This window comes from Dermacentor variabilis, chromosome 2 (assembly GCF_050947875.1).
Source record: "Dermacentor variabilis isolate Ectoservices chromosome 2, ASM5094787v1, whole genome shotgun sequence".
Classification (NCBI taxonomy): Eukaryota; Metazoa; Arthropoda; class Arachnida; order Ixodida; family Ixodidae; genus Dermacentor; species Dermacentor variabilis.
The window spans coordinates 213,590,147-213,610,282 of NC_134569.1; the positions used below are offsets into that span (position 1 = coordinate 213,590,147).

The window sequence follows — 20,136 nt, forward strand, 5'->3', positions numbered from 1 at the left end:
GGAAACCAGCGGATTTCGATCTCTTGGCTGTCCAACTCACCGATCAGCTGGGCAGCCCTTTTGGTTACAAAGCCATTGGTAAAGTGTCTAATAGCCATCTTAGAGTCACTGTAAATCTTCGTCCACTTATTATTCCTTAAAGCCAATGCTATCGCTACTTGTTCCGCGTCTGTCGTGTCTTTAGTCATGATTGTAATAGCATCCCGAGTGAGACCATCTGCATCTACTACTACTGCCGTAAAGGCTTTCTTTCCTCTGACCCACGCAACATCTACAAATGCCGCATATTCTCTGTCGTGTTCTATCTCTTGCAGGAGAGCTTTGGCCCTTGCCTTTCGTCTTTCCAGGTTGTGCACCGGGTGCATATTTCTGGGGAAAGGAGTCGTCTTGATTACCTTTCTTATGCTATCTTTTAGTTCTACTGTGCCTTCACCTGAAATTTTGGATTCGGTTGGGCACCATCCTACCTCTTCTAGTATTGCTCTACCTGGCCTTGTTCCAGAGAGCCTCTCTCTGTGGGCAATTTGCTGAGCTTCAATTATCTCGGCTATTGTGTTGTGGAGCCCGAGTTTCATTAATTTGTTATCCGGAGTGTTAATCGGTAACCCCACTGTTGTTTTGACTAGCCTTTTAATTAATCTGTTCAACTTGTTTATCTCTGTCTGTGTCCAAGTGAGCATCCCAGCTACATATGAGAAGTGACACAAGGCGAAAGCGTGGACCAGTCTCATGGCGCTCTCCTCTCCCAGCCCTCTGTGTCTGTTAGTGATTCTCCTTAGCAGTCTTATTACCTCCACAGTCTTGCTTGTGATGTGTCGTATTGTTCTTCCATTTGCCCCGTTTGCCTCCAGGAATAACCCTAAGACTCTAATGGATTCTACTTGCTTAATAGATTCGCCTGCCTTCGTGGTCAGTACATGCGCTATTTAATAAAAGGCAAGTGTTCACCCCAAACTTTGACTGCACAATGCACACTGTTATTTAATTTTTTGCCTTTCTATGTTATCCTGCCTCAATTAATATATGTTAAAACCAAAGCTGTCTTTCACCCCACATTTTTTTCTAATTTGTGGACAATTGGGAAACATATGTGGTCAAAATTAATCTGAAGCCCTCCTTTACAGCATCCCTCATAGCCAAGTCATTACATTAAAATCTTATACCATACCAGTGCATTGGCCTTATACAAGAATAGTTGCATTTCAATGGAAATAGAACGCAAAAGTACTCCTGTACCAGGCATTGGATGCACATTAAATAACCTCAGATTGTGAGAACTAACCTGAAGTTCACCGCTACAGTCTGCCCCACAATCAGATTTTGATTTTGGCATCTAAAACCCCAAAACTGTTCTGTATTCATGCTCATTTTGTAATTAAGGACACCAGGTCTTCCAGCACATGGACCTTACAAGTTTGCTTATGATCATAGGTCGGCAGACTCGTGAGTTGACACACACAGACTGAACCATAAGTCTGAGTGAGTCTGGCTGAGTAGAATTTTAGTGAGTGAATGAGTCTGACTAATTAAATTTTGGTGTGTCTGAGTCTCAGGGAAGCCCGTCTGAGTAGAATTTGGTGAGTCTGAGTCTGATTGAGCCCTGCTAAGAATTTTAGTGAGTCCGAGTCCGAGTAAGCCTTAAGCAAAAAATAAGTTTTATGAGTCAGTCTTAGTGAGTTGCGAGATATGTTGCCGACCTATGGTCCTATGGACCTATGGGACATGAAAAGTTTATCCAAGCAGCATGCACCATACATTGAATGAGTGTATCAAGACAAAAAAAAATTATGAAAGAACTCATCTCACGATGACTGTCGACAGTAATGCAATTAGCATTCGAGGAATATAGTGACCCACCGAATTCTTGAAGTTGCACTTACTTTACATTTATAGTGGTTATTCTGAGACTTCCATTGCTTCGGTTATACGTGACATACTCCAGTATCATCCCACTTTGCTATGCCACTCACTTGCCTAGGTCGACCCATAAGCATGGCGGTGGCGGCATGTCGATGACTGTATGATGCCAATGCAGCGACGACAATGGAATGGCGAAGAAGAAATGACACCAATGGAACAACAAGTGCAGTATAATGAGGATGGCATGATGACAATGAGATGTCAATCTTTAAATGATAATGCTGGTGATGATGTGAATACAACAAGGCAATGGGATGAGGATGGGTGTGTGATGACAACCAGATGATGAAGCTGGAATTACGACAGCACAACCATGATGGCATGAGGGTGACAGTATGACAACAGATGCATGATAGTAACTCTGACAATGATTGCATGACAGTGGTGGCATAATCACAACTGAATGACGACAGTATGATTACGATAGAATGGTGAACAAGGAATGACACCGATGGATTGACGAAGGTGGTAAGACGACGAGGCATGAAAACAATGGGATGTTGTTTTACTTAAGTGATGACGATGGTAAAGTGACAGCATGACGACGATGGCATGACGAAGTTAGAATGACAACAATGGAAGGACCACGACGGCATCATAAAGACGGTATGACAATGTAAGCATGACGATGACACAATCAAGACGATAGCATGACAAAGGTATGAGGACAATGGGATGATGACAAGTGTTTGACTACAAAAGCTGGTAGACAACTTGGCCCACTCGGTTTGCATGGATGGATGGATGGATGGATGGATGGATGGATGGATGGATGGATGGATGGATGGATGGATGGACGGACGGACGGACGAGGTTGAGTGGGTGAGAGGGTGGGTTCAAGATGGCTGAAGTAGGCAAAGTGTTGTTGCGCCACTGAGGGCAGCGCCTCAACCCAGGTAGCACACAGTCTTAAACACGTCGATTTCAGGGATACACCAGACAAACGGATTTCTGACCTTTTTGACATCTTAAAGACGCCTCGGACTAGTCAGACTGTTTCATCATTAAAATTGATTACAAAACATTTTCAAAAAGACTATTTATATCATTGGAGAGCTTTAGATTAGGGGAAGGCAAGCATTGGGGCCCCCTAGCGTCTGGGGCGACGGTACTGCACATGCGCAGTACCGTCGCCTTAAGCGCAAGGGGGCCCCAGCCTTGCATCCCCCTAATCTAAAACTCTCGATTATCTTCTCGAGAGCGCCTTAAAACCATGTTTTTAGCGGGAATGCTGGTTTTTCTTTTTTTCTTTTTATGGCGGAGTCAACCTTTCTCCGCATCTGTTAAGAGGGTCGAGGTCCTCAAGACAGTTGCAGCACGGAACGCCAAGAGCTGCCCGAGTGCTGCCCGCCATATTGCGAATTGCGTCAAGCGGACAAAAGAACTTGGAACAATGGGTTGATTCTCCCACTTCTGTGAACCTTTTGGTCTGTACATGGTGAATTGCTTGTTGCTAGTTGTTGCTAGCAGATATCCGAGTTTGGGAGCCGTCGTCAGAGGTGCAGTTACTCGTGATTATAGCGTACCGTAAATTATGAGGGAACGCTGACATTCATGTCCTACCAGTGCCACCTCAGTATGTGTAGCGTTGATGCTCTTATTTATTTCAGGCATCTATTTAGCTATTGTATCGTGAATACTTGAAGTAGAAATAAGTCTTGAAGGCTGTTAATGTTGATAATTTTAGGTGGTGGGCAAGTATCTGAAGTTCTCAAGTTGCGCATTTACATGCACACTGCTGTACGATCGCTGACAGGCCCTGAGTTACTCCGAGACGCAGTCTCACATCTGTGGCAGACAGAGCACATCCTTTCCAGGACGATCTCTGGTCCTACTTTAATGAAATCTGTTGGATTTGAGAGAGAAAGTTAAATTCTAGTGACTGTTGGAAGCGGAATTTCGATTTAGGGCCTGAATCCTGTATCATATGCCGCTTCATATGCCGTAGGTATCAGGGATTTTTCACCTTATACAGCGCTTTCATCCCTAGGCTTACAACCGCTCTGAGAATGCTGATGAATGGAATCACTGAAGTTTTTGCATTGCATTATTAACTCCTCTTGCCATGTACCTTCAGACTCCTGCAAAACCATCTATTAGAAGTCACCATCACCCAAGCATCGCACCTTATTTTGCCCATACGGACACTTTTAAATACAGTTTATTTCCCTGTGTAATCGAATACTGGAATTCTTTGCCTGGTCCTGCTCGTTCTCTTCCTTTAAACTTATTCTTGGTGGCCATTCAATAGTTTTGGTTTGTATTGTTCGTATTGCCTGTATTATTTATTATTTGTTATTGCTCTGCCTATCACGCCCACTCCTGCAATAGCCTGACCAGGCTGCAATATGTACAAATAGAAATAAATAAATGAAAGAATTTTCAAAAATTAGAAAGCTTGAAAAAGATAGAAGCAGGAAGTTTACAAATAAATAGCTTTGCATCAAGAAGAGATATCGCGGTTCTGTAAATGGCATCCATTAGATCTTTCAAGGCAGACAAAGTCGATAGGTCAATTTATATCTTACATGAATTCATTACATTGTGCACAAGGGTTCCGAAAAAGTTGCATTTCCATACTACTAAAATTTTTTAAAGATTTATGAATAACATATCAATTTTGTCCGCTTTAGATGTACTATTAGATGTAATTCACATAATTGTGATATTATTTTTGTTGCTGAGTTACAGAGTTATAAACTTGATAGTTTCGTTTTCTTGAAATTTGCGATATTTTTTCAAATTTTTTATAAAATGACCACCTAAATCAAAAATTCGAAACCAACAGTCACTAGATCTTAAGATTTTATTTTAAGAGGCAGCTTTAGCTTGGGTGCTCTAATCTGAATACATGTAAAAGGAGAATTCGTTTCTCTCGGCAACCACTGCACCAAATTTGACGAGGTTGGTTGCACTCAAAATAAAAACTTAGTCTGGTGACTGTCGGTTTCGAATTTTTGATTTATGTCGTCATTTGTTTATACAGGAGCACTACGCCTGGCGCCTACGGCGCGCCAGTACGTAATGTTCCTGTAGCATAACTTTACCGGCGCCGCTCGCACCGCTATTCGCCGAGTGTTATCACGTGGTGCAAAATGACGTCAAATGTTCAACTGCGCCGCTGCGAAGCCAACTTCACGGGCGCGACACCGACTCGTCGTTTTTGTCGGTGCCATCGACATTGCAATCAGCGGACCGTCGAGCGTGCGCTGCATTCATCGGTAGCGCGTTGCAGGTACGGTATTCGACGAGTCGATGATTTTGGTGAAGTGATACGAAGCACAGTATATTGTCACTTGTATTCCAATGTGACGCGCGGTACGGCGCACCAAACTGCACAGACCGCAGGGCGGGTGGCAAAGCTTTTTGCGCGGTGCCGCGCGCACGGACAGACGTGCGCCGGCGACTGTTATGGCTTACTGCGTATGGACCGAGACCGGCCGGCTCTGAAAGGGACCAGCATATGCGACGTGCGTTCGCCCTATTTACAATAAAGCAACATTATCTCGAGTAACACCCCTGTTAACGCGGAGATGCGTACGCCTGGCATGGGAGGTTGTTCACTTGCGCATTTTTTTCGCGCATTTGTGCAGCGCGACACAGACGCGAGACAAAGGAGGAACACGTCTGTGTCGCGCTGCACATATACGCCAAGAATTGTTAACCTACCAGCTCACCCAATTCGCCGTGTTGCTTCTACGATTATTCTGACTACGCTGGTCTATAACAGCATGTTCAAAACACAGTAAATGCTAGCAGATACAGTTTGCCCGTTGCGCGCTGGCTTTTCTCTCCTCTGTTCTTTTTTTTAGTTTTTTTTTCGGCATTTTAATTTTCATCTAACGTTGATTGATGTGCTAGTGTTCATTGTTATGTGGTAAGCGAAAACCTCGCGCGCGCCTGCTTATGAGACAGCTTGTGATAGCTTCAGCATTTACCGCCCGCAGCATCTTGCTGGTTCGATCGGCCTTAGTCGACACGAGGAATGTAAAATTCTGCCTGTATTTTTAATAAGCGCTGTGTTATGGTAAATTGACCTGAGTAGTACGAAGAGGTCAAGAAACATGTGTTCTCATATTAGGGTTTGCAAAGTGGGAATCATTCGTTAGGAAATCTGCCGTCTTGATGGGACTAGTGTAACAAAAATAACCTATTGTTACTCTTAATGACTTTTTTCCTTTCCAGTTGCTTTGAATTCTGCCCCCAAGACTCCAAGAACCAGCACGCTTGCCCTTGTGCCTGCTTGCAGCCATTGGTCATTCATTCCCTTGTACGAAATAAATTTGTTCTAGAGGCCCGTCCATCTTTAATCTTTTTCCACTTGAAGACTTGCTGCTACGTAGCAGCTGGTAAGTCTGCGGTATGAATAAATCGTAAAAATAAGCACTGCATAAAATGTGCGTATGCGAACATTTGGAATGCGTTTAAACCGACGTGTCTGCACCTCATATATCAAAAACGTGCCGCCGCTGTGGACGACAGTTAGTGACAAATGACACTCTGTTAACGGTCACTGACGTAACTGCAAGCAGGACAGTTCGCTTGGCGACGATCGTTAATTGGCAGGTTTCGGCAGCCAAAATGCGCTCACATAATTATTCACCTCCCGTCTATGAAGCTTTTTTTTAAAACACCCTTTAAAACATTTCTTGCCTTCCGGCCCCGGCGAGAAAACTTCATGTGCATGCTGAAAAATATTGCATCGCTTTTTGTTGGAAGGTACCGCGTGTATGCACGCGAACTTTCGAGCTGTTTGAGCCACGGGCGTAGTCAGGATTCTGGGGGTTCGAGGGGGGTCCTACCCCAGAGCGTTCGTGTTGAGAACGTTGAGCGTTCGTGTTGCTGAAACACAACGCATGCGCACGGTGTGCTCAAACGCGCATAATTGCCTCAGTTTTAGGTTTTGACTGCGTGAAGGTATGTGCACGTGGTTTCGTTGGTTCATTTACGTACCTGCAGGATACTTTTGTTCGGCCGGCGCGTGAGAGATGCCAACTGTCTGGGGCCAGCAATGCCTAGCAACAGGGCCGCTTCTGCTCCGCACCTTTTGCAGATGTGTGTAGCTCATGCACGGGTAGTGGCAGCCATGAGCGACGTTTTCACACGTAGACGGTATGGATAATTTGAACAACGTACCAGCACATGAAATCGTTTTTCTATTTATTTATTACAGTGCAAGTAATTGGAATTTGATAGCAAGAACGAACTTGTTGGGACAACTGGACAGATGTTCCGAAAATAATTATCCCCCTCCCACATTAGCATCAGCAACACTTTTATTGAAGTGCTTATTTTATATGTGTATACTACGTGCTTCTGTATTCTTTTGCGTTGTAAGTTTTCGCAGGGAAGCAGTGTTGCTTTAGCTGGAACGCTCAAGGCACAAAAGACAGAGACAAAAAAAAATTAATTCTTGGGTTTTACGCGCCAAAACCACGATCTGATTATAGGCACGCCGTAATGGGGGACTCCGAATTAATTTTGACCAGCTGGAGTTCTTTAACGTGCCCTCACTGGACGGGAAACTGGCGTGTTTTATATCGCCCCTGTCGAAAATGTGGTCGCCGCGGTCGCGATTTGATCCCGCTACCGCCCGCGATTAATCCGTCTGCGCGAACTTTCGTAGCACTGGGCCAGCAATGGCGGCCGGAGCGCGTTGGAAAGAAAAAAAAATATACAAAAGCGCGACGCATGCTTCCACGTGATACAGATTGGCCAATTAATGGGGGAGCGGAGGAAGCTGGGGCGACAGGAGGCGTGGACGAGGAAACGCCGGGGAGAGAGGGGTGGCGGACAGATCTTTTGGAAAATTGCGGGGCATGAGGTTAGCGAGCCGCAGCGCGCTCAGCCAACTAAGCCAACGGACTCGTCGCGGCGGCCACGGTATCTACGCTACGTAGCGTACGTAGCAGACCGCAGCTACGTGCAACTGCAGTGCGTATGTGCAGCGTTAGCTTCGTGCACGACAAGGCTTGAGGGCGCGCTCGAACTCATATGCTCCAGTCTGGCCGTACTAGGCGCGGACCGGATTTGTTCAGCACCAGCTTGACTGACGCATAGTAGCCACTTCCACGAGCACATCGAAATTGGATTTCACCGCTCTTTCTGCGCACGCGCGAGGAGCAGTGGTTGCGAGAGAGAAATGTGGGGACTTTAGGTGCTCAAAATTTCTCGTCATTTAGGTACTACGGGGAAGAAAACCGTTTGCTCCGTTTGTCCCTAGCCGAGCTTGCTGCAGAGAATCGACAGGATGCGTGACCGGCAAGGCGAAAAAGCCGCGTCCGAGGTGAGTTTGTTGCTATTTTGTTGCGACGGTAGCATATTAAATTTTGTAGTCGCAAGGGGATACGTTTGGAAGTGAGGTGTCTTCTCGGATGACTTTAGTGGCAAAGCATTACGTCGTGCCGATGCATTGTTCATTAGCGTCGTTGATCAAGGTCAGCATACCACACACTGCAGGGGAATTGCGGGAACGGAAACAGTTTATGAATTAACTGCCGTGCCGATGCATTAGTTCTTAATGTAACTGAGCATACAACACACTTGGAGATTCGTGGGAATAAAAATTTTGTACTCTGTATGTGTATGTGTGTACTTGCGTCGCCATGCAATCTGAGCCGTAGATCGTTGAATAATCCCGGCTGTTACGATGTCTAGCTCATATACGGGGCGCTCTGTGTGGACGAAACAAGGGCTCAGATCGCTACAACCGCATGCGAAATACTCTGAATGCCTGCCAGTACACTTGTTCGGCGTCTCCGTGCTTGTACTGCGGCAGGAGACGTGACGGCAAGTGGGCACGTATATCATAGTGGCCGCTTTCACTCTTGGTATACTTTGCCGCAATACAATGCGCATGCTTCATTGCTGGCTTCGAAGCTGGCTTTAGGCAAACGGTATTATGCAACGCTCGAGCCATGTTGTCCGTCACTGCGGATAGAAAACGCATACACGTTCAACCTATTTGAGCTGCATCATTTTTTCGATGTTTAACCCTCTGTACTAAATGAAGAGCATAACGTACGCTTGTGTGGGTGATTTAAAAGATTGATAAAAAGCCTGGTAACATGTGCAGTCAGTCAAAAAACACTATTTATGCAGGCGTCCACGCTCCTGTAAAAAAAATGCAATTCAGTGATGACCCTCTGCAGGTGGATCCGCACCTATATAAACACAGCCGGCTCATCAATCACAAAGTAGGAGCTGAAAAGAAATTTTTAATGCTCATTACACAGCGATTCATTTGTGGTCAGCCAGTGACAAACGCATTGCACGAAACAGTGAGACTTCGTTTAATCCGCAATGCTTATGTGGCGAACAGGAGAGCAATAACATTTCTAGCAGAAAATGCTTGCTCCTTGGCATCCGATCTCCTTATTCATTTGCTACTTTCTTCAAATTTTTCTTTTTATGTGATGCTCTTGCCTTCACACACTGTCAGACTTCTCCTTCATGCGTTTCCTTAATACTCCTTCTATCCGCTTCTTGCTCGACATACCGTGCATGCCTTCAGTCATGTCCAATTGATCGATGCAGTCTTGTCCTTTTGTCTCTCTCCTCCAGAACCTGCAACTTTCGACAACCACTCCCCAGCATTATTTTGCTTCTTTTTGTGATGGTGCCTGGCTATCTGTTGCTGATGCCACACATTCATTTTGCAATGGTTTATTCCACAAAATTCATGCAGAAGTGGAAACACAGATTACACTTCATTCTTCACCACAGCTTACTATGTCTGCATCAAAACTTGATATTACCTACACGTCTGCACTGTCTTTGTGTCTTCCTTTGCAGCTGTAGGTCACTGCATGAGCAGAAAAAGATTTTGTTGCTTAATGTTCATGTGCTTAAGCAGGCAATGTAGTGTACTTGATTTTCACAATGCTTAACTCAATTGGTGGTATGCCTGCACTATAACATGCACAAACTGAACAGCATATCCAAACAAGAAAATTGCTAGCCTATCACAGTTAGGTTGAGTCATTTGAATGAAAGTTGGGACAGTTTTTGTATGGGATGGCTGATGGCATTCAGGCTCATCATGTCATCCTCAAAGTGGGAGCAAAAACGCAGTACATGTATAAAAGATGAGCAGTTTTATTGGATTGTGGTGCTTTACATGCACCTCACTTCAAGCACAATGATGTCTTTGCGTGTCACCTGTGTCGATATGAAGCCACTGCAGCTGGTGAGCAATGTGCTTGCAGATGGCACTGGCTACATTCCTTTGGAAAGGCATCATGTTGCACAATGTAGTGAAGATGAAGGCTTTTAAATTAATGTGTACTTTACTTTTTATTTACCTCTCACCTACTGTTGCCAACACAAATGATGCCTCCTGGTAAGCCGAATGCCTGTGAACATTGCAAGGCAAAGTGTCAGGCAACCGTTTATAATCTTCAGCATAATGCTGTAGAAGGCGGCCTTCTGGTTTGTATACATGAAAGCACCAGGAAAGCAAGCTAGATAGGCTAAAGACTAGCTGACTTGACAGCTCTGTACAGCCTGTACTGCTTACAGAAAGCAAGTCACACTGGTCATGGGAGCTATAGCAGCGGCATGCAAATAGAGGTTTGTATTACCTGTAGTACATATACATAGCCTTTCTTTCATGAAAAATATGTTTGGTCACTTTCCATTAACTTTACCTAGTCAGGACATGCATTATCACTTAAACTGCTTAGTCTTCAAATAAAACAAGCATTTTCTGCATAGTAACTTTTACTTACATGAAATATGTGGTCGTGTTGACCTGCAGAAGTGTACAGAATACATAAAATCTTGAAGCACTTAAGCAGAATTTATAAACAATGCTAAATTTAGGTGGACTGACAAACTGGACTCTACAACACAGATAATATAGGGCACTTTCAAGACAGTTTCTTGATGGCCTACTACCTAGAAGGTATTTAGAACAAAAACAGTGTCAACTGATTGGAAAAGGAAAGGGGACAGACACAGTGCTCACTTACGACTCAAGGTTTTTGTGTGTGTGTGTGTGTGTACAGTAATATATACAAGGTGGGTTCAAAAAGAAACCGAACTTTTGAAATAGCGTGTCAATCAGCAGAGGGAGCGCGCTGCGGCTACTGAGCGCATGTAGCGGCAGGTTTAGACAACAAACTGCCATTCGCCGCGTTTCGCTCTGGCTGTTATTTGGCGAGCTACAGCCGCTGAAGTGAGCACATGAACAAGCTGCTCTTCGGATTGGTGCCAAAGTGACAATGAAGGAATTGGAAGAACAGTGTGTGTGTGTGAAGTTCTGCTATAAACTTGGGAAAACTTTCACAGAGACATTTCAGTTGCTTAGCCAAGCATACGGGGAGGACTATATGAGTCGCACGCAGTGCTATGATTGGTTCAAGCGTTTTGAAGAGGGAAGAATGTTGGTCGGTAACGATCCCAAGCCTGGACAACCTTCCACATCCACAGATGATGACCACATCGAGAGAGTTCGAATTATGATTCGTGGAAATCGTTGTTTGACTGTTTGAAAAGCCGCTGATGACGTGGGTATTAGCGTAGGATCATGTCATGAAATTTTGAGTGACAAACTTGGGATGCGTCGTGTCAGTGCAAAATTTGTGCCACGTTTGTTGTCTGGTGCACAGAAGCAGACCCGTGTTGAAATAAGCCAGGAAATGCTTGCCGCTGCCAATGACGATGAAAACTTTCTTAAGAACATCATAACAGGCGATGAGACATGGGTTTATGCCTACAATGTTGAAACGAAAGTGCAGTCGTCGCAGTGGGTGGCCAAAGGTTCTGTTCGTCCAAAAAAAGCACGCATGAGTCGGTCAAAAATGAAAGTGATGTTGGTTGTGTTTTTTGACTGCAAAGGCATTGCCCATCAGGAATTTGTGCCACATGGTTAGATGGTAAACAAAGAAGTTTGCCAGGGAACCCTAACATGTTTGAGAGATTGTGTGTGCAGTAGGAGGCCTGAATTGTGGGAAAATCAGGCTTGAATGTTGCATCATGACAATGCCCTGGCTCACATGTGGCTCCTTGTCTGCAGCTACTTAGCGAAACATCACACTCCTTTTGTGCCCCACCCACCATATTCTCCGGACCTAGACCCTTTCCAAATCCTAGAGGAGATCCAGGACAATGCGAGAAGAGACCTGCATGCCATTCCAGAAATTGCATTCCAGGAGGCTTTCCAAAAAATGGAAGAAAAGATGGGAAGAGTGCATTGCCAGTAGAGGGGACTACTTTGAAGGGGACAGCACTGAAGATGTACCATAAGCAGCAAAGCTGTTATAGCAAAAGTTCGGTTTCTTTTTCAACACACCTCATATGCATGGAAAGGGTGGGGTTCAAGGCAGGTGCAACAACAACACCCAATGTGAGGTCGAATGTAGAGTTTAATGTCCAAACCACAGCAGTAAGCTGGTAACTTTTAAATGGTAAGCAGAACAGTAATGCTACGGGAACTGTCATCCCCTTCATAATTGTAACAACCGTCGGAATATTGAAGTGTCTTTTCAATGTCCCATTAATTTCCACTATTCTCATTCTAAATGGGCAAATGCACCTCCATTCATTTACCATAAGACATATCAAGAGATCAACCCCAATAATGCTAGTTCTTTCTAGGTAGCTGAAGCAAAATAGCATTTCGTTCAGTCAGTATTGATGCAAGTTTTCAAACACTCCTATCATGAAATAGCTCAGTTGTCCATCTTGAGCAAGGCAGTTATTAGCTGGTATAATGTCAGAATTTGTTTATCATTTACTGGTAGACCTGCTGATGATAATGTAAGCAGAATGCTGCTGAGACCAATGAGAAAGTGTGAAAAAGAAAATAATTATAACATTGTTCCAGCCATCATTCCCTAAGGTGTCCACCCTGCCCCATCGTAAGCAATCACTTCACATCCCAGCCTGCATATCTTGCGCATTTCTTTATTTCACTTTTTCTCTATTGTGTAGGACTGGCCATATTAGCTTAAAGCACTAGAAATCAATAACAATGACATCAGCATTGCCGCTGAGGAAAGACTGAAGTTAAAGAAAACAGAACAAAATCGTACAAGGAAAGTAAGGAACACACACGAGCACCTATTCACAACTGGAAGTTTATTGGTGAAAAAACAGGTACAACACAAATTGATAAGGAAAAAAAATGTTCACGGAAAAACTGTACATGTGTAACAGAACCTTGTGGGTGCATAAAGAAAAAAAGACTAAATGTTAACCTCATCACCCAAAGGGTCCCTGAAACTATTTTAGTTGTGTGTTACCTACACGTACACAGTATCTCTCCTCGAATGGTTACTCAAAAAAGCTTCATGTCACCATGCTATATAAAGAGCTGCAAGTGGTTAAAAATTACCCTCCTCTAAAGCCTTTCCTCTCCAATGTCACTTTTATTCTATGTGGCCTTGGCTATGTCCTGCCTCATTGGACACAACATCGTACAATGACAGTAGTGTTGGCTACTTGCAGTTTACTTGAACCTAGTGTGTTCCTGTGTCACTTAGAGATGCAGCTTTTTTTTGTTATTGTGGTGATGAAGGCCTCAAAACGAAGTTTACATAGAGCGCTTATGTTTTGTACAGTGTGCAGTCGCGGTAACTTACTCTCTGCACTCACCTGCAGTACAAGAATATAAGTGCAATAGATACAGTGCAAGTTTCTGCCACCACATGTACCCCTCTGCTGCTTTGCTTTGGTTGCTGTTGTCACTGTGCTATTGTTAAACATTATTGCATTCTTTTTCACTTTTTGCCTGCACATCTACAGCCTGGCACATCTATAGCAAAGCCCTGATTTTTTGGGGAAACTTTCTAATTCATACCTTCCCTACCACACACATACAAATGTACTATCGACCCAAAAAGTTAACGAATGGAGGGATCTCACAAAAAGCTGAATATCTCCGCAGCCTCAAAACGAAGCCTGGTATTCCCATTTCCAGCCTCTACTAGTATATGCGAACATTGTGATGTACGGTTTTACTGGCTACTTTTAAAGGCTGCTCGGATATTTAGCGTTTTCTGAGATCCCGTGGTCCGTAAACTTTCTTAGTCAATAGTATGTGTGTAGACAACAGTGGCAGACAATCTGCTATCTCAGGCAAGTCTACCATTGGACTCAAGAAACATCTACATGTCTTACATTAGTGTGTTTACTTTTACAGGTACATCAATTACTGTGCCTTCATATCCTACTAAAAATAAGCTTAATGAGGAGGCTTGCTTTGCGTATTCTTAATGATGTCATGTGGGAAGCCAATACACTTCATGAAAAAAGATCACTTGTTCGTTCTACTAGAGGTGGCTCAAAACCTGGGAAGTGGTGCCGCTGTGACATCTAGCAATGGTGATGTTTAATACCCAATAATTACACAATTTATGCCGAATACCTAAATTTTATTTCATCATTCATCATTAGTACAGATGGAGGTCCCAGAGTTACAAAAACTGTCAGTGGGACCTATTAGTAGTTAATATAGTAATGAATACATTATGGCAACATAGCAGTGATACACATCAGAATACACGAAGTTAATGAAGCAAGTAATCAAATACAAGGAAGGTGCTTACAAATGCAAGCAAATGAAATAGATTATGTGTATGAATAAATAAAAATGTAGTAATTGGCACGTTATGGAAACATAGGGATGACACATATCAAAGAACACAGGGTTAATGTACGAGATAATTAGAAACAAAAATATGCTTACAATATGCAAAGTACAAGTGAAATATATATTGTGCGACAAAAAACTTAAAATTTCTAAAAATATGGAAGGAAAAAATAAAGACAATGGGATATAGAGAATAAAAGCGATACATTAGGCAAGTACAGAAGCACTGAAAGTGGTAAAATAAATTTGTATATAATATATGTTCGTAGTAATGAGTCTGTAGCCAGTAGTGTCGATAGTAAATATTTCTTCATATCTCTCTTGAATGTTAATGTTGTGCGGCAGGCTTTAATAGGGGGTGGTTTAATTTAGTGTTTAATCACCATAAAAGAGCAGTAAACATTGACAATTAGTGTTTATTTGAGGAAGGAAAGAATTGTTAGAGGAATGTCTCGTATTGTTAGTGTTGGTAAGAGCAGATATATTAAATGCTGAACCCTTGATGATCACCAGAAGGTACGCTACTGACGGTGCACTTGCACAAAACTCAAAATAATTTCAGAGCCCTGAAAACGAAGCTTTCTTTTCCCTACTCGTCAGGTGTTTCACAATCTGCACTGATGGTGTTCTTCTCGAGTATGGCTTGTGCTGTGCGAATGTTCAAAATGTCAAATGTAAATCAAATAGTTGTTGACCATTTGGACTTGTATTCAATTGGAGAACACGCAATTAGAAGTTATCAAATCTTCCTTTCTGTCAATAATTACACACACTAGAATCTTTAGGGAGAAAGTCAGGTGCATGTGGTGACCATTCTCAAAGGGAACTGCAGTTCCTGAGTGGACATATAGAGCAGGTACTTTTTTGCTTTGCTTAGTAATTTCTAGTCGCGCAGTAGGGATGCCTCGCCTTTAGGCAACCAACAGATTTGTTTTCTCAATTGAGGCTGTAAAAATTATCATTTGGACAATGTGAACATGTTCCTGATGTCCTCTTGGTGCGGCAGATACTATTACCTTTCAGTCACTCTCATTTACAAACTTATCAGTTGACCAGAAGCCTGGTTGTGACTGGCATTACATGTGTCAAACAATCTAAAAAACATCTCTTCTAAAGCTTTCCGCGGTTTCTTTTCCACCTCTCGAGTTTCAAAACCCGCCATAATGCCTTTGGCATTGTGTGCTGCTAATCCCAAGGGCGCGGAATCAAATTCCGACTGCAGCAGCTGCATTTCCACGGGGAAGAAATGCAAGAACACCTGTTTACCATGCATTGAGTGCACATTGAAGAATTCCAGGTGGTCAAAATTAATCCGGAGTCCCCCACTATTGTGTGTCTCATAATCATGTCGTGGTTTTTGCACATAAAACCCCAGACTCACCTCTTGTGTCCCCTGTAAGTAGCATTGATTACACGCATTTAAGGCCATACTGCTCCACTCAAGGCCCATGTGTAGTAGGGGTTTTCATATTCTGATATTTCTGGATAGAATTAAATATGGATATTTGACGAAACTGACCTATTGAATATTGAATAACAAATATGTTCACATTTCAGAGAAGTGTGGAATATTTTTGAAAAAAAAAAAGAAACTTTACATTGCAAGGGTGGACTTTTAACATTGTTGGTACAACATTTTTTTAGTGCTTAGCGCAGAAACCATACACAAGACAGACGAGAGAAGAGACCACACACAAGTGGTACTTTCAACGATTTATTGGAAGTTGGATCACGGGTTTATACATGCAAGCATTTGCTAGCATTCTTGATAAACCTGGCCAGATTGATGCTATATTCCTGTATTGCAGACAGAAAAGCATTTGAGCTTGTTTGACACTCAAAACTAATTGAGAAGCTCGAAATCACAAATCTTCTGCCATACTTAATTGGCTGAATCTCTGCATACTTAACTAAGCACAAACAATTTGTCAGCATAAGCGATTGCCCTTCCCATGAAGTGCTAGTTACTTCCAGTGTTCCTCAAAGCAGCATGCTTGGCCTCTTGTCATTTTTAATATATATTAATGATATAGAAGTAGTCAGTCACCCCTTTTAAGTAAAGTTTTGTTGATTTTTTATTTAATGAAATATGTTTCTGTTAGCCCAAACTTCTGTTATTTCAATCTCAAAATTGGCCTTCGTCAGATAATTCGAACCTCACTGGTCAGATTCGCCCAAATACAGCTGTGTTAAGCGCTGAAGCATATGCAACTTACTGTGGTGAAGCATACCAAGAATGGAAAAGGGCCACTGTCACAGGACATAGCACGTGTTCCTTGATTATACAGGCATGCAGTCTCCTGTCACAGTAGGAGCACCTAGCCACCTAATAAGCATACTGGCAGCCATTCAGAGCTGTTTCTTACGTTTCAGTGGTGATTTCAGTCCTTTTTTCACCTTCCATGCATGTCTCGTATATGAGACCATTAATGAGGCCTAGTATGTGTTCTTTAAGTAAATGTGCCGTGCACAGAGAAGTGGAAAACAATCATGTGTTTTGGGAAAGCTAGCAAAAAGGAAGGCAGTAAGTTGAAAAAACTGCGATAAGCCGAGGAGATGTTAAAAGCCAACAAAAGAGTGTGAATATATCAAACTCTGAAGGCCTGCCCATACACCTATTAGGCGTCTTGGTGCTCATACTGTGACTGGAGACTGCACATGTGCATGTACGTAAACTAGGGAACACGTGCTGTCTTGCAACAATGGCATCTTTCCCTGCTTGGTATGGTTCTATGCATAACATGGCTGTATTGCAGTGAAGCTAAAATTAAGAAAAGTAGTAAACTAGGCGAGTTGGTAGCTGTTGATGGTTGCAGGTGTAGCGCTAAACTGAAACGCGGCCAAAGTTAATTTTAAAGGCAAATACTGTAAAGTGAAGCAATGGCATGTTTCAATGTTCTTTTATGCCTTTTGTTCAATTCAACCAGTCTCAATGGTCCCGTCAGGATCAATTAACGGGCATGCCTCATAATCAGAACTGGTTTTGGCAAGTAAAACCCCAGAGAGGTGATCAAATTAATGGAAGTCGATTGTATATATGGCTCATGAGTAGAGCCACCACTGTCTAAAACCGGTACAACAAGAAAACACCAAGAAACCTAAATGATCCATTGCAAATGCAGTCAACTTTCATGGCATGCGCAAATAATCTAACTTTCTCACGGACAATGATAGTGATAGTTCGCTGATACATTGGTCAGCGGCCGAGAGGATTTGCCCAGTTTCTACTATTAATTTTACACACTTGTGCTTATCCCTGTATATAACAGCGGTGTCATTTAGAAGAGGGCGACATGGACATGTATTGCAATGCAAAGCAAGAAAATCATCACCTGATACACTATATTTCTGTGCTCTCTTAAGTGCTCATTAATGCATCTTCCGGTTTGGCCTATGTAGCATCTACCGCATGACAGTGGAATATGATAGACCACTCCTACAGCGCATCCGACGAACTCATCTTTGCGATTCTACCGCAAACCGGCTTTTTTGTCCTTATTGGGTTAGTGGTTTTACACAAGGTGCTTAGCTTATTTGGAGCTGAAAAAACACCCGCACGTTACCTTGGCTTCCTATCTTTTTCAGGCTATGTGATATCTGGTGTATATACGGAATCACAGCGGTTTTCACCTGGTCACGGCTGCTAGCTCTTGCATTTGCACGGAGGCATCGTCTCGAACGTTCCTGTTTGAGCAGCCTTTCTGCCATTGACACCAACACATGGTTAGGGTAACCAGCCTCCTTAAGACTTGCAGCCTGTTGCTGGAAACTGGTTTTCATCAGGATATTTTTGAAACACATGTTAGTTACGAAGGGTTTAAGATTGGGCTTGTTGATAAATTATGCTTCAAACTCAGGTTAACAGCGCAAAGCCACCAGAAGGGATAGAAGAGAGAACGGAGTGCTGAACTTCCAACTGTTTATTTTCTTTTCAGAAAGCATCGCTATTTATAGTCACACAATAGCCCACCAACCATATTTAGAACGCCACGACAAAGCCACACAAAATTCAACGTGGTGATAGCCCGAGGTGTCTGATCTCCTCGTCAGTGAGAGCAATAGAGGGGTGCTGATTCAACCATTCTGTAAACGTAGAATTTCTCCCGCTTTGATTATCTCACGTGTAACATGGTCTCTGTGTTTTGCAACGATAAAACATGTTTTGAATTTCGGCCTACATCCACATGCGCAGCAGTGGGCAGAAAGCCATCCCTATTAGTTAGTTATGCCCCTATTCACCAAATTCAAATGGGCTGAACGAAATTGGAGAAGGGGTTTCTTAGCTCATGGACTGTAAGCCCAGCAAGTCCTACTATCAGTAGAGATGAACTGAAAGTCAAGAAACTGAAACGTATTGCACTTCAAGAGGTCTCAAACACTCGCAAAAAATCTTAGACATCAGGACATTTTTCTAGAAAACTATTACTAGGGAAATCCAGATACACTAAAAAATTGTTGACAAATCTAAAAGCTCGCTGAAAAACTGTTAGTTCCGTGAGGTGGTCATATATGTGCCTATCTAATTGTGCTAAATATAGGTTGCTAAAGACAGGAGCCAGACACAACCCTATGCAAATGCCTTTCTTCTGCAGATGCAGCCTATTGTTCCACTGTGCAAATGTTGACGACATGTAAAAACACCATAATTCTAAATACCCTTCTACTGAAACAACCTGCTTCCTGTGAAAGCCTTACGGCACCATATTTGTCAATACAATCCTCGACACATTGAATAAGGTCATTGAGCAGGATAGAATAATATAATTCTCTGACCTTAGCTGAGAAGGCCTTGAAGCCCTTTTTACCGTGAAACCTAACAAAATCAAGGATTTGTCAGAACCTTTTACAAGAAACTGGTCATCAATCTAACGTTCAGCTTTGAAACCAGGTACAGGGCAGCTTGCTTCTGCCAGGTACTCCTTTTGAAAATTATGACCTGAAAAGGAACATCCTCCTTGTGCACTTACTAAAAATTACATCTCTGAACTTTTCCTTAGTTTATCGAGATTAAACTTTCTGTAAATTTCACTTGGTTTCGCTGCTGCTTTCATAAGTGATACATGCTTGCGCTCATTCAACACTGCAGAAATTGCTTGACTGGCTTTTTCCAAGAAACATTTAAAGGAAAAAACTGCAAAACCACCCTCTTTGTCAGCTGGTATAACACACAATGAATTATTCTTCAGGTAACACTACACATTTTACAGGTAACTTAGAAGGTTGGGGCTTACATCGTAACAGGGCATCTAAACCTTCCGAGTTCATCCTCACACCATCTTCTTGCGGGGCTCTTCTGGACACTTTACTTATGATGGACAGGGAAGTTCCGGTTTAGTCCAGCTGGTAGCTTGGGCAAATTTTGGACTGAGGCCAAGAACTTTGCACACACTGTTGGGAAGGATGAAACCTTCAGAAACGTAGACATCACTTGTTGCTTTCTGTCAATTCTTGTCCACGTGAGCCCGTAGTAGTTTTATTTGAGGTTGCCAAAGGAACTTGGTGGCCTGATCAGCTAAGTGCAGGTGCCTCCACAGAAGATTCCTTGCGACGCACAGCTCATACTGATCAAACATCTGCACGCTGAGGTAATCTCTGTGGAGACATGCCTGCTGAAGTCGTTT

General features: G+C 42.9%; 1 protein-coding gene across 2 annotated transcripts in view; it reads right to left on the bottom strand.

Moving 5' to 3' along the window:
* Positions 1–9,058: 9,058 nt before the first annotated feature.
* Positions 9,059–20,136, bottom strand: part of LOC142573093 (uncharacterized) — a 30,588-nt gene continuing 19,510 nt past the window's right edge. The window contains exon 4 of one of the 2 annotated variants that reach the window (XR_012826212.1): positions 9,059–9,724. The gene's annotated coding sequence lies outside the window, so the exon portion shown is untranslated. Of the gene's footprint in view, positions 9,725–12,985; positions 19,904–20,136 lie in introns of those variants that run through there. The other variant, XR_012826211.1, reaches the window with a different exon arrangement.